At 39.9% G+C, this 16,312-nt stretch overlaps 1 protein-coding gene across 5 annotated transcripts in view; it reads right to left on the reverse strand.

The window, feature by feature from the left end:
• The window catches only part of MITF (melanocyte inducing transcription factor), a 262,177-nt gene that overhangs the window by 104,047 nt on the left and 141,818 nt on the right, over positions 1-16,312 (reverse strand). The gene's annotated exons all lie outside the window — the stretch shown is intronic.

The following is a 16,312-nucleotide window of genomic DNA, read 5'->3' on the forward strand; positions in this document are numbered from 1 at the left end:
ACACTTTTTTACAAAGACCTACCGGGAAACTTTGTAAACCATCTCATCTTTTTTCACCTGGTTTACACGATCCTAGCTTTACAGCTGGAAGGGACCTGGGGGGTCATCTAGTCCAATCCCCTCATTTTACAGAACAGAAGCTATCAAGTGATGTCAGAAAGGGAGTAAATAGCAAATTCCAGGTTTAAACCTAGCTCATCAAATTCAAACTCTAGTACCATTCTCACTGTTATTTTTTGCTAAGAATACAGGAAATTACACTAAATAAGCAAGCTAAGCTGTTGACCCTTTTAACATTACTTATTTAGGTAACAACAGACATCTTGGCATTGATCAAAAAAAATGATCTCTTCAACATGTGACTTGAATGAACGCCTCTTTAGATAGGAGGATGGTTTCCTTCTTTGTTTTTATTTTTTGAGAACAATCAAACACGATTTTCTTAAGCACAAAATTTTCCTTAAAAATAAATAAAGAAGAGAAGAAAAAAACATCATCTGACCATTCAATGCCTGTCAGGTTGAAACATTCCCAGGGAGACTGATCCTTTTGATAAAACAAGAGAAACCCTCGGTGCTGTAACTAACAGGGCTGGGGAATAATCGTACTAATTAGCTTCTCCAGGCGAGCCATTGACTGTGATACTTGGGGGGAAAATCCTTTCAATTAACAGTAAAGTATTCTTAAAGCATCTTACATCAAAATCAGTTCTTCCTGACTTCAGAAAAGTTTGGGTAACAGGGCATTTTAAGAAGGCTTTTTTTTTTTAGATGTCATAACTGAAATATACAGAGAGAGAGAGAGGGAGGGAAAGAGAGAGAGAGAGAGAGAGAGAGAGAGAGAGAGAGAGAGAGAGAGAGAGAGAAATTGTAAATTAATTAAAATCCCTTCAGAAGACATGGAGCAAAGCTTAGCTAACTGCTATTATTTTAATAAATCTCAAAAAAAAAAAGTGTAAAGGGCTCATTGCAGTTACTTCACTGAACACCCATCCCTCCAAGATGAAAACTATGCTGTGAAAGATGACTCCTGGATTCACAGCTTGGCTCTCAGTCTTTTCAACATCCGTTCCTCCTGGGAATAATTGAATCTGAGATGATCACTCTATAAACAATTAAAAATGGAAATGTGTAGATGCTTCAAGATGTCAAGTAGGATGAAAGAGTATAATATTATGAAACTGAAACTGGGTGTGGGGGGTGTGGGGAGGCGCTCAGGGGCTTCGAGAATGCAGAAGGAGAAAGGACTTTGTCTAGATTTTAAGGAAAAGGTAACATAAGTTTGGGAACACTAAATGAGTCAGATGAGAGTTCTACAAATTGGCACAATTAAAGAGCTAAATGACCCCTTAACGGGGCACACAAAGCTCAAGCTTCATCTCCTCACCAAAGAATCCCAATTCCAGGAAACCGATTTACTCTAATCCATCTGTAAAATTGACAGCACATTTAAAGCAACCTGGCCTGAGATGCCAGCACATCCATGAATCTATCTTGATAGCTGCTTCAATTCTTTGCTACTGTGTTCCAAAGGGGTAGGGAGTGGGGAGAGACACAAAGGTATACTTTTTGAAGAAAGTTTGAAGCTCTCCCCACCCCCACAACAAAAAGTCAGAACTTGGCCAAAGCACTGAGGGTCAGAAAGAAACACATCTCCTCTCACAGCCCTGAATCTGGAAGGAAAATCATTGCCAGCCAAGTTCACACCTAGACTTTTTCAGGTAATTATATTTCTTCACCTACTCTCTAGATTTCCTATACTTAGCCATACCATGCTGAATTAGCATTATAGGGTCACAGATTTCCAGCTAGGAAAATCATGTAGATTTACTGCCCCCCCCCCAATTTTATAGAGGAGGATATTAAGTCTATGAGGCTGTACTTTATATTCACACCCAGTAGTAAGTAGCAGAATCAGGATTTGAACCTAAGACCTGGGATGCCAGATCTATTGCAATTATCAGATGATGAAAAGGAACAAGTATTTGTTAAGTGCCTACTATGTGCCAGGGACTGTTAAGTGCTTTATAAATATTAACTCATTTGATCCTATCATACATAGATTTAGAGATGAAAGCACCTTATAGGTCACCTTATTCAACTCCCTCCTTTCCAGAGAGGCAACCAATGGCCAGAGAGGTTATATCTTGGTCAAGGTCATACAGGTAATAAATGGCAGAGCTCAGTAAGTTTCAAACCCAGATCCTCTGACCTAAAATGCAATCATCCTTCTACTCTACCCCATTGGCTCCCTTAAGGACTGTGAAATTCAGTTCACAGAAAAGCCAAATCATATTCCAAAGAATGAGTTGATTTAGTCCTCTAGTTTGCTTTCTTACAGAAACACAATACCTGGTGCAATAGGACAGGGGGGTTGGAGTCAGAGGACTTGGATTTGAATCCTGCTTGTATCATAGTCACTTACCCTCCCTAAGGCTTGGTTTTTCCATCTGAAAAATGAGGGGTTTGGATTCAGTGGTCTCCAGGGCCTCTTCCAGCAATCTATGATCCTAAGAATATCTGCTTTTACAAAAACTTACATTTACATAGCCAACACTCTACTTTGTAAGGAAGGTTCTATAACTATAACTATCTCCATTCTACAGATGAAGAAACTGAGGTTAAGTGATTTTTCTTACGATTTATAACATCTTTTCCTTCATTCCCAAAAAAAGGTGCTCACAAGCAGTTCTAGACTCCTTCAGGTCAGACTGATGGGAGACAATCCAATCAGAATTCAGTTCAATCATCCAATGTGGCGTGCCAGAGATCAGCAGTGGAAGGGGCATCAGAGGGTCAAGATTTCTCAGCAAAAGGACCAGTGGGGGGATGGAAAGATCACTGGACACAGAGTCAGGAGTGACTGAGGTTCAAATCAGACCTCTGGCATTTGGCCAGCTGTGGGACCATATGGAAGTCACCATCCCTCTGGGCCTATTCCCTTTGTTAAATGAATATAACACTTGTAGTATCTCCCAAGGTTGCTGTGAGGACCAAATGAAATAATGAATGTAAAAATGCTCTGTAAATCTTTCTAGCTGACACCGACATGAAGCTTCCTTATGCTCCTGACTCCATCGCTAACTAGCTTTATGACTGGGAGAATCACTGCCCCTCCATGGGCCTCAGTTTCCACAATTGTAAAACAAGATTGGTCTATGTGACTTCTAAGGTCTCAATGTCTAAAATGGCCAAGAAGGGAATAACAGATGGAGAACATATCTTTTCCCAGCTCCTTCTATACGTATTTTCTCCCTGGATTTTTCCAAAAAAACATGTGAGAAATGGAAGCCCAGATAGGTTAAATACATGGTATTTTAAAGTATACATTTTAAAATGTGCATAGTATTTTGCCTATATTAGCTCATTTGAGTCTCATAATAACCTTGTGAGGGAGGGAATACAATAGTTATTATCTATATTTTACAAATGAGGAAACTGAGTGAGGCTCAGAGAAGATGTTACCATGGTTACATAGACACTATTAGAGGAAGGCTTTAAATCCAGATCTTTCTGCCCATCCTGGGTAACTCTCATCTTTGTCTTTAATAAATTTGTCACAGAGGGCCAACTAATATTCTATAGTCCTTCCATTACTATGTAGCATTTTAAAATTTTACTTTTTTTTTCAGTTAGCAAGCATTTATTTTCTCTCCCTCCCACTTCTTCCCTCCAATGAGTGAAGAAAAATAAAGATATGAAAAATCCTTGTAAAAATTTTACATAGTCAAGCAAAACAAACTCCCATGTTGGCCATGTCCAAAAATGTACATCTCATATTACACCATCCTATCTCTGTCAGGAGGTGGGTAGCAAGCTTCATCATCAGTCCTTTGTAATCACAGATAATCTTTGTGTTGATCAGAGTCCTTTCCAAGTATTCTTCAAAGTATCTCAAAAAGGTCTTCATCTTTACAATGTTGCTATTATATAGACTGCTTTCCTGGTTCTGCTCACTTCATTCTGCATCAGTTCATCCAAATCTTTCCAGGTTTCTTTTTTAAACCATCCCTTTCAATATTTCTTGCATCAGAATAACATTCTATTATATTCATATACCATAATTTATTCAGCCTTTCCCAAAAATGATGTCTCCTTCCTTGGTTTGAAGTTCTCTGCCACTACAAAAAGTTGTTATAAATATTTTTGTACATATGGGTCCTCTCTTTCTTTGATCTCTTTAAGATATAGGCCTAGTATTGGTATCACTGAGTCAAAGGTATGCACATATTAATAACTTTGAGGCTTTCTGGAATGACTGAACCAACTGACAGCTCCATCAACAGTGCTTCAATGTGCCTGTTTTCCTGAAGCTTCTTCAACGTGTGTCATTTTTAGGGGCAGCTAGACGGCACAATAGATAGAGCACTGGCCCTCGAGTCAGTAGACCTGAGTTCAAATCCAGCCTCAGACACTTACTAGCTGTGTGACCCTTGGCAAGTCACTTAACCCCAATTGCCTCACCAAAAAAAAGTCATTTTCTTTTGTCTACAAGCTGATGTGTGTAAACAGAAACCTCAAAGTTACTTTAATTTTCATTTCTTTAATTATTAGTAATTTAAAACTTTTGTAACATGGCTGTTGATAGATTAGATTTCTTCCCTAGAAAATTACTTCTTCATATTCTTTAACTATTTATCATTCTATATGAGATTCTAATCAGAAAAACATGCTACAAAGATTTTTTTTCCTCCAATTATCCTCCAGTTACATTGGTTTTGTTTGTGCAAAGACTTTAATTCTATGTAATCAAAACTGTCCATTTTATCTTCTATGATTTTCTCTATCCTATGTTTGATCATGAGTTCCTCCATGGATCAGAAAGGAAATTTCCCCCATTCTTCTCGAATTTATTTATTCTGTCACCTTTAATTTCTAAATCATTTCAACACAATAAGGCCTACTATGTGACAGGGATGAGGATACAAAGAAAAGCATAAATAGTCCCTGCCCTCAAGGAGTTCACAATCTGATGGTGAGAGACAACATGCAAACAACTATGACCAAACAAGATATGGACAGGACAAACTGGAGATAATCAGAGGGAAAGCATTAAATTGAGGAGGACCTGGAAAGTCAGCTTGAAGAAGGTGGGATTTAAGCTGACACTTGAAAGAATTCAGAAAACTTAGAGAGGAGAATGAGGAAGAAGCAGAGAATTCTAAGAATGTATTCATTTAAAGCTTACTATAATAGATGGGTGAATTGTACATCTACACCTACTTTCTGCCAGATTGCTTTCTAGTTTTCTGGGGTCCTTTCTTAAATTCTCTATGCTGGGTAAATCTCAATTTTCCTATGCCTCAGTAATCTCATTTGCAAAAGGGAGAACTGACCATTTCTACTTCTAAATCTATGATCCTAAGATCTTCTGTAGACAGAATAGTGTCTCTGGTATGTGCTTGTTACTGTTTTCCAAATGTTCATGAATACCATTAATATCTAACCCAACTCTACAGGTCCCAGAGTGAACCTATCAGAACTCAAATCCTTCATTTTCTTTTAGACCACAATAAAATACAAATTCACTTAAAAGTGTCATTGGATTTAGAGACTTTTTTGTTATCATGTATTTCTCAATCAATAAATACTAACAGTATCTATGAGGTAGAGGTGTACTTTTTAACATCAAAAGGAGATCCTTAACCCCAAAAGGTTTGGGACTGTTAGATCTAGTCCAATTCTCTTACTCTGCAGCTGGGGCAAGTGAGGGCCAGAGGAGGAAAGTCACTTAAGTCACAGGACTGGCTAGTTCCCGAGTATGTACCAGAACCTAAGTCTTTTCATTCCTGATCTGTCCACTAGACCACTACTCCATGTCAAACCTGATCATTCTAATGACATGTAACACTAGACATGACCCCAAGTCCTCTTGCAATGAAGCCAATACACTGGAGAACATATGGTATGAAAGAGGTGTTTCAATCTTTCTATGCTGAACTAAAGGCCCAAACTGACTGCCTAGGCATCTGCTTAATGCATCTGTCCAGCAAATGGCAAAACAGCCAATTTACGATACTTATAAAATCAGAGCCAATAGATGAAATCCATAGGGAGTGTCTTCAATTTATTCTGTGTTTAATACAAAAACACCCCACCTATCTTAAGGCCTTTTAAAATAGTTCTAAGTGCATGAGTCATAAAGGACACAGATGATGAGTGGATTTTTCTTTTTAATTACAGTCTAGACACTTACCATTTCAAGTTGCCTAGCACTTCCTACTCTGACTAAATTAATCCAGGAAGACTTGTCAGATCTATAGGATGCAGAAAAGCCACCCAAGAGAAAATGCTTCATGACCTTCAGTGAGCTAGAGCAGCTCCATGAACACTTGGAAGGAATCAGGCCCTTTACCCTAAATCTTCCCATGTGTTTGCAGTAACAAACTTAAGAAAAATCCTCATTGAATAGCAATGAATTCACCACTGAAAGTAATATTAACCTTGTAACTTTTCACTCAAGAAGCTCCTACCTGCATTTCCAGGCTCCTTGTACATTATCATCCTTCACACCAAACAAACAAGCATGGCTGCTGTTTCTCATAGACAAGGGTCCATCCCTTTTTTTGTGCCTTTGCACCAACCATCTGCCACACCTTGAATGCACTCCCTACTCCTCTCTAATGCATGGAATCCCTAGTTTAGCTTCCTTCGGAAGATGCAGGAACCACCTCTTACAGGAAATCTATCCTGATCTTCTCAGGCTAAGGCTAATACCCTATCCCAAGACATTGCTTCAATCATCTATGCATATATCTTATACTTAATTTCCCGTGTACACATTGTTTTTCACTCCACTCCACAAAAGAATGTAAGCTCCTTGAGGGAAGAGTCTTTTGTTTTTTATCTTAGTACCTCCGATGCTCCATACATAGTAGGTGCTTAATAAATGCTTGTTGACTAAATGAACTGGGTCTAGTGGAGATGATGATAATGATGACAGTGATGATGATGATTCTAACAGCAAAACAGCTACTATTCACATTTATATCGTGCTTTTAGAGTTTGGGAAGCACAGTGTACTATTTCATTTGATCCTCACAACGCTGGGAGGAAATTGTTATTATCATCCCCATTTTAGAGATGAGAAAATTGCAACTCAGAGGGATTGCCCAGAATCACATAACTGGGAAGAATCTGAGTTGTGATTCAAATTGCGCAAATGGATTTTCTGACTCCAAATCTGGAAATATATCGACTACATCATACAATTGAAAGAATGCTGGCTTTGGATCTTGTCATGCTATCTAGTTTCTGATTCTTCTGTATCATCTGTATGTCAGTCAGTTACTCAACAAGCATTTTATTAAATGCTTACTATGTGTTAGGTACTGTGCTAAACATTGGAGGCATAAAGTAAGTTCCTGCCTTCAAGGAACTCATATCCTAATGGGGAAGGAAACATGGAAAAAAATTATATATATACATATACATATATATATATACACACACATGTATACATATATGTTATATATTATACTATATTATATTATATTATCTTATTGTATATTATATTATTGTATATGCATCTATATACATATACTATATATACATACACATATATATATAATATATATAAATGTAAAATATTGCTATTCACTTGTTTTCAGTTGTGTCCAACGCTTAGTGACCCACTTGGGATTTTCTTGGCAGAAACACTGGAGCCATTTGCCATTCCTTCACCAACTCTTTTTACAGATGAGGAAACTGAGGCAAACAGGGTTAAGTGGCTTGCCCAGGGTCACACAGCTAGCAAGTATCTGAGGCCATATTTGAACTCAGGAAGATGAGTCTTCCTGACTCCAGCTTCAATGCTCTATCTACTTCTCAGAGGGAAGGAACAACATGGAAGAAAACCAGGAAAGGCCTCCTGCAAAAGACTCTTCTTAAAGAAAGCCAGGGAAGCCATGAGGCAGCGAGGAGGAGGGAAATCTCTATCTTTTATATATCTAGTTTTGTATCTGTGATCTCTCCCATTAAAATATCATCTCCTCAAGGGTAAAGGGCTGGTTTTGCCTTTTCTTTGTCTCAAAAAAGCTTATTATTGATTGGCTGACTGACCCGGTTCTGCCACTCATGATTGGTGTCACCAGAATCCCATTGGCTTAGACCAGCCCTAAGGTCCCCTCCCACTTTGAAGTTCTATGGCTATTTTAAAGACAATTCTTGAGTATTCAGGGAGGTTTCTGAAAGGACTCAGCGGTATCCCCCACCCCCACCTTAGAACAATAACAACGACAACAAAAGATAAAAGCTGTACTTCAAACTCACTGATATCTAACGAATCTAAGGTTTTCATTTCTTAACTACATATTGGTCAAAAGCAGAAGACCCATGGGGCAACTAGGTGGTACAGGGAGTAGAGCACCAGCCCCAGAGTCAGGAGGACCTGAGTTTAAATCTGGCCTCAGACACTTGACATACTTACTAGCTGTGTGACCTTGGGCAAGTCACTTAACCCCAATTGCCCTGCCTTCCCTCCTCCAAAAAAAAAAAAAGAAAAGAAAAAAAAGCAGAAGACCAATGCTCATAGTGTCCCCTCAAAATCATTCTTTGATGAGATGAGTCATATATTTGGCAGCTTCTGGTACATTTAGGTGCCATGCCAAACCAGAAACCTTTGATCCTGTAATGCCAAATATAATCACAATCCAAAAGGGAGTTGTTGATAACAGCAAAAGGATAACAAATACAATACATAACTAATATCTTTCCAGCAAGTTTCTGTTTGCAAGGATCATTTTTTTTAGTTCTTTGCTGTGTTTTCCAGCATGTTTTTTTAATTGAATTTTATTTCATTTCAGATCCACATTGTCCCCCTCCTACATGCCCCAAATATCAAATGATGTATTTGTAAAGTGCTTAGCACAGAGCCTGGCACATAGTAGGTGCTTAATAAATGCTTATCCCATTCCATTCCCCTCACACCCCCAACTGGGAAAGAAAAGCAAAACCTCTCTTACATACAGTCAAGCAAAATAAATTTATTCATGGGCCATGTTTTCAGTATGCTTCTGAAACTTAGAAAAGAGGGTGGCACAATAGGTAGCAAACCATCCTTGAATCTACGAAGACCTCAGTTCATTTCCCACCTCTGACACATTGGTGGTGAGATCCTTGAGTAAAGAGCAACATCTCAGGGCTCTATGACTTTACATTAGAGAAGAGGTGCTGATGTACATTAGTAAAAGGAATTTTCTTACCTGGACATTCCCTATTCATAGATCCAGTTACTATCAATAGAAACTAAAGGAAAAAGTTACCCTCGCCCGAGATTGTGGTGTGGATGATTCTGATGGGAACCCCATAATTGGGATCCCAATCCCAATAAATAGGATTGGACCTAATAGCTTCTGAGGTCTCTTCCAGCTCTGATCCTATGATCAGCAAACCTTTAACTCATTTATAACTTAGTAGTTAAGTCTTAGAGAGTTGTCTGTAACACAGGCTTAGTGACTTCCCCATATCTCATAGCTATGAAGAGTCACTCAATCAATAAACATTTAGTAAGTGCCTACTATGTGTCAGGCACTATGCTAAGTAAGCACTGGGGAGACAAAAAGAGGCAAAAGACAATCCCTGCCCTCAAGGAGCTTATGGCCTAATAGTATCAGAGGAAAATATAAAGTCTTCCTTACTCCAAATCCCAGTGGTCTATCCACTATATCGGTATGCCCATAGAGACTATCTCTCCAAAGGTGTAATTAAATATTTCATGTGAAAGACAGATAGATAGACAGAGAGAGATAGAGACAGAGACAGAGAGAGAGAGAGAGAGAGAGAGAGAGAGAGAGAGAGAGAGAGATTGAGAGTTCTGAGTTCTAATCATTTGGCTCTGTCAATATCTCACTTTATGACCTTGGAAGCCATTAACAATGATAAGATGGATTTATCAGCAACTACTACCAGTCAGCAAGCTTTAAGCACCCGATTTCCCCAACCTGGAAAGAAATCCTCTTGGACTCAGACAGGGTTAGTCCCCCACAATCTTTCTGATGGTACCCTCCCACTTCTACTCCCCACTCTCAGAGACACTGAGCCTTGAACTTTTCTCTCTACTTTCTTCCTATCCAAGATTATTTTTTGCCAGGAGAGGAAGTATTTGATAAATGAATCCCCAACAAGGTACTAAGGACTCCTAAGTTGTACTATGTTATTCTTCCCAGGAGTATGAGAATTATAACAGGGAAGAAAGCCTGAGACCAAGAGAAGGAAGCTCTGAGAGGAACAAAAGCAACAGGCCAATGGGAAAAGGTAAATTTGTTTGGTTAGGGTTTGGGGTTTTGTTTTTGGTTTTTTGGGGGTAGATTTATTGGCATTCCTCAAATTCTCATACTACAAAGACCACAAATGACATCACCTTTCTGACCAAGGGTGCCAATGCAACCCTACCAAAAACAATCAATCAAAGCACCTTTAAAAATGTCAGTGATGTGCCAGGCACTCTGCTGGATATTGGGGGTACAAAGATTAAGATGAAACAGCTCCTGCCTTCAAGGTACATTCTGTTGAGGGAAATGGCCATTAGGCAAGAGAGAGGACAGAGCAAAGAAAAACTGGCCGAAGGATCACAACAGCAGCTACAACCACTAAGTTCTAGGGGTCTAATAGAAGTGCATCAGTTGTGTATCTAGGATCAGTTTGGGCTCAATAAAAAACAAACAAAAGTATTCAAATTATGACAAAACTATAAACACATATCTTTATGTATATAACGGGGAAGAGGGTGCAGTTGATTAGGACACCCTGATCAACTGACTTTCACCCACCCACACACCAATCAATGAAATGTCCTGTAGGGACAAAGAGATGTTGATGTTGCTACAATTTATAATCCTTTTAGAAAGTGCAAAGAAGTTCTCTCCATGATGTAATTAGATAAGCAGGTTGCCATTGGCTGGCAAAAGATCAGCCATAACCCTAGAGGCCTTTAAAAAGATAATTCAACAACTATAAAGCCAGTGAAAAGAGGAGGGCTTTGTGGAGGGTGACCCTTGGCAGTCAAGAGTTATTGTTGTTCAGTCACTTTTCAGTTGTGCCAGACACTTTGTGACCCCATTTGGGGTTTTCTTGGCAGAGATACTGTTCTACAGTTTGCCATTTCCTTCTCCAGCTCATTTTACAGATGAGGAAACTGAGGCAAATAGGGTGACTATGACTTGCCCAGGATCACATAGCTAGTAAGTGTCTAAGGCTGGTGGGTTTGAACTCAGGAAGAAGAGTCCTCCTGACTCCAGGCCTGGCACTCTATCCACTGTGCCACCTAGCTGCCCCAGTCAAGAGGAGAGCCACCCATAAAAGAACCTTGCCCTTGAAAGAGCCTTTTCCCTTGTGGCACTATCACTGGGCACTGGAAATGGGGGAGGAGATTTTCTTTCTTCCTCCCACACCACCCTGAGAGTCATGGTGCTTTGTGGCAGAGCTATTCACCCAGCAGAAGATGTGGTAGCCAACAGCAAAGAGGCCTGAGGGGGTGGGGAGGGAGCAGGTCAAGAAGAATGGCAAGGAGAGTGACCACTGGCAGCAGAAAAGAAAGCCAGCTGTGGATTCAAGACAGAGTTAGGCTCAGCAGTGGGGAAATCAAGCTCAAGAGAGGAGGTCCTTGAAGTCCAGAAGAGTGAGCTGCCCAGCACAGACACTGCACTCAGACAGAAGTGGCATAAAAGGACCATGGGAAGAGGAGGGACGCTAAGGCCCTGTAGCAGAGATGTGTTTTCCTGGCTACGTGTATTCTACATCTGTGTGCCTCACTTATCAGTGTCCTTAATGTGCACACCCACTCTTACCACTGACCTTGTCCGTATTTGTGGGACAACATACCCCAGCTATATGGCCCAATGGTTTCCTATCCTTTGCTTTGAGCTAGTCATATTTACTAGCTCACTATTAAAAGGGAATGGAGGCAGCTAGGTGGCTCAGTGGTTAGAGTGCTAGGCCCGGAATCAGGAAGACCTGAATTCAAATCCATTCTGAAACACCTGCCAGCTGTGTGACCCTGGGCAGTCACTTAACCTCTATTTGCCTTAATCCACTGGAGAAGAAAATGGCAAACCACTCCAGTATCTTTGCCAGAAAATCCCATGGATAGTATTGGCATGCTATGGTCCACAGGGTCACAACCAGTCGTATATGACTGAACTGAACAACAAATTAAAGGAGGGTACACTGGTAGAAGTTTGTGACCTATCATTTTAGGAGTACAGACCCACATGCTCACTACCTCTGAACTTGCATTCCCCCTCCCCATCTCTCATAGAGCCAACTTGCAACCTGCAAGTACCAGGTGTGGCTGGAGGGACCCTAGAGAGTACATTCCACTTCATTTACATTATCACAGGGTGATGAGTATACCAAGTATATCAAGTTAGAGACTGAGGTATTATACAACTGCAACCATTACTTCACTAAGATGTCTTATAACATCACAGAAAAGATGAGCAATGAAATGACATTCCATAAAATTGAAGATTCTGGAGGGCAGGGACAATTCATTTTTTTTGCCTCTGTATCCCCAGGGCTTTGCACAGAGGAGGTGCTTGACAAATGAATGAACAACCGAACAAATGAACAAACGACTAAACAAATGAATGAAGCAAATATATTAGCCACATTTAGGGAACATAGACCAAAATGAACTAGGTGGAAGCTTAGCACAAAGAACTAATGCTACATTTCCAAAAGCTCTGCTGCGCAACTTGGTTGACAAGAAGGAAAAAAAAATAATTAAACTGTTGAAGATTCTACATGCTTCCTACATTTGATATTTTAAATCCACATCAATTTACAAACATCTTTTAAGGGCCTGTCTGGGTAAAGACCTATAAGAGTTGAACAGAGCGGTATTGCATGATGGAGCAAACACTGAGTCAAAGGACATGGGTTCAAATGCTAGCTCTGCTTTTTATACTCAGGGGTCTTTGGTGAAAGCATTCTTCTCTTGGCACCTCAGTTTCACCAGCTGTAGAATGATAAGTTCAGACTGGATGACCTAGAAGATTCCCTTCCAACTCTCACCCTACAATCTTGTGATCTTATCGACAGGCGAGTAGCACATGAGCAGATGTCGGATTCTTGATCCCTGACCTATTAGAAGGTACAGTAGAAAGTGTCCAAAGTGTAGGACCTCGGTTTGAATCTGGCTTTTCTGCTTACCACCCATGAGACCAGACACAAGGTGTTTCTATTTGTCTGGGCCCCTCGACTGCTTAACCTGTAAAATGAGGCAGCTGGACTTCCATGGTCTCAAAGTTTCCTTCCACCTCTACATCTACAAGCCTTTGATCTCGAGATTCAAAACCATGTTTAGAGCTTCTAGTACTGGCTGCCAAGAAAGGTGACAGTTTGTTTTTCCAGGTATGGCACAGCGTGCCTGAGAGCTGGCCTTGAAGTCAGGAAGACCTAGCCATAAGAACTGTGTTACTCTGGGCAAGTCAGTGTCCTGAACAACTATCAAAGACTAGAAGTTACAATAGGGTTGCTGATCTGCATTAGTGGAGGGACTTTGCACATCAGGGGGTTCTCTACACAGATGAAATTACAAGTCAGGACCACTCTTCCTCCTACTAACCTCCTCCCCTCAAGATTTTTAAAAATAGCCCTCCTAGTTGGATTTCAGAAAAACCTGAACTTACATGAACTGATGCTGAGTGAAGTGAGCAGAACCAGGAGAACATTGTACACAACAGCAACACTGTGAAGTGATTAACTTTGATAGACTTAGCTCTTCTCAGCAATACAACCATCTATGGCAATTAAAAAGACTCACGCTGGAAAATGCTATCCACATCCACAGAAAGAGCTATGGGGTCTGAATATAGATTGAAGCAGCCTAGTTTCTTTGGTTTTTTTTTCTTTCTCATGGCTTTCCCCTTTTGTTCTGATTCTTCTTTCACAACATGACTAATGTGGAAATATGTTTAATATGATTGTACATGTAAGGCCTATATCAGATTATGTGCTATCTTGGGGAAGGGGGAGGGGAGGGAAGGGAGGGAGGAAAAAAAATCTGGACCTCAAAATCTTACAAAAGTGAATGTTGAAAACTATCTTTACATGTATTTGGAAAAAATAAAATACTATTAAGTCGCGGGGTGGGGGTGGGGAGGGGAGCGGGAATAGCCCTTAAATACTCCTAACATCTTCTTCCAGGCCCTTCTTTTCTCTCCAAGAAATACCCATTGAAGACATTATGCTAAAATCAGACTGATAAGGGTGTTAAGGACCAGCAACATCATGTCTCTTACACAGAAACTGATCACCCTGATTAGGGGAGACTTAGTCAGTGTTTTGCACAATGCTGATAATGACCTAACAATGCTATCTATTGTCTGGTAACAATACTACAGGTACAGTTTTAAAAAGGGCAGGGGAGGAAAAAAAAAGGAGGTAGCAGGGTGTAGTGAGTAGATAGAGAAGCAGCCAAGCAGCCTGGGACACCTGCATTCAAGTCCCTCCTTTGACTTATACTGGCTCTGTGGCCTTAGGCAAGTCATTTACCTGTGTGTGCCTCAGCCAACTTTATAGACCAGTGGAGACCCCTAGAGATCTCAAAGATCCTTTCAGGTGGTCTACAAGGTTGTTTTCATTTCTAAACATCAAATATCAGTAGATACAATCCACAAACACAAAAGCTCTATTTGGGAAGCGAGGGGCAGGTAGAGGGCTTTCAATCATTTCTAAGAGTGTTAAGAGCGTCCTGAGACCACAAAGCTTGAGAACCATTGACTTAAGTCTAAGACTATTAAATGCAGAGGACTGATCTGAAGTGGCAGAGTTTCCTCACTGGGAGTCCCCTATGAAATCACAAGTCTGCTCTAAAAAGGAAAAAAAAAAAGGCAACTATTGTGAAGGTTACAATATTTTAGACAACACATTACCTGGGTAAGCCCCCTGCAAGATAGATATATGTGTCTGTGTGTATGTATGCATATATGTATATGTATATATATGTATATATTTATATGTGTGCATGTATATGTGTATATATATATATTCATATACATATATATATTAGAAGTATATTAAATTTAGGAAATTTTACTTAAATTGGATTTATAGCTTGATTATCCGTCAGTTGCAACCAAACCACTTTGAAAATCATTACAGCATTTCTTTTGTAGCCCACCCTGCCATCTGATTAGCCGATCTAGCTCAAAACAGCCAACGAGTAAAAAACAGAAACAACAAAAAGCAAGTTCAGTGGCATCTATTGGGCTCCTTGCTTGCCAAGGGGACAGGAATTATCCTAGTGAAAAACCATTGTGTTTCAGGGGATCTACACAGAGTCTGTAGAGTTGCCCGAGGCATCACCTCTCTCAATCTCTGAACAGAATAATACAATTTCCATTACTCATGATGACGTTTTAAAAAACTGTGCATGTGTACAAATCATACAATCCAGTCTCACCATTCTGGTTTCTAATACACTTCATTAATAGCATGTGTTTTATTAAAAAGCAAGGAAGGCAGATCATCATAATCCACTTGAAATAAAGCTAAACCAGCATTTTTTTTTTTAAAGCAAGGGAGTCAGAATTCACCATGAGAATTCTTTTCTGTAGCAGCCACTAAATGTGGTCAACTTTATCCTGTAAATCTCAGCATTTTTGGTGTGTGTGTGTGTGTGTGTAAGAATTAAAATCTATAAATAAAACTGTCCCATTTAGTATTTTTCCATTTTTCTTCCTATCTTTAAGCCTGCTTTCACAAGCTACTGCACAGAAAGCTTTCCCAACTTAATCAAAACCTCTCTCATGACCCAAGAACATTCAGTAAATAATGATTAAGCTTGAGAGGTGGCTTTTGCATGAGTCTTGACTTAATAAAATGGCATAAGTTGATTTGCTTGAATGCTTATTCACTGGGGGACCCAGGCTTGCTGTACAGTTTCCCAATCATCATTTCTGTTACTGAGTATCAAGGTAAATGTCTGAAGGAAATACAGCTGTCGGCAAAGCTCTCAGCAGGAAGAGATTTTAGGATTTGTTTAAACATGCAGTCTTCAATCTACACACGCAGCTTTTCACCAAAAAGGCTATTCTGACATTGGATGCCTTTGATTTTTTTTTCTTCCCCAAGCTGAGAAAAGTCATTAATCAGATGCAAATAATATGTATATCCACAATCAAAAACAGAGACAAAAGTCCACATTCTGAAAAGAGCAAATTTTGGTGACATCACAATGAAGTACCCTCATTACCTCACTCAAGGGCCACTTTTGCCCACCCACCCAAAAAGTACCTGAGCTGCAGCCCCATCTCCTCCCTGAAATCCTCTATTAGACTGTGTGACCCGCCCCACTTTCTCAGAAAGTT

Source organism: Trichosurus vulpecula, chromosome 9, assembly GCF_011100635.1.
Source record: "Trichosurus vulpecula isolate mTriVul1 chromosome 9, mTriVul1.pri, whole genome shotgun sequence".
Lineage (NCBI taxonomy): Eukaryota > Metazoa > Chordata > Mammalia > Diprotodontia > Phalangeridae > Trichosurus > Trichosurus vulpecula.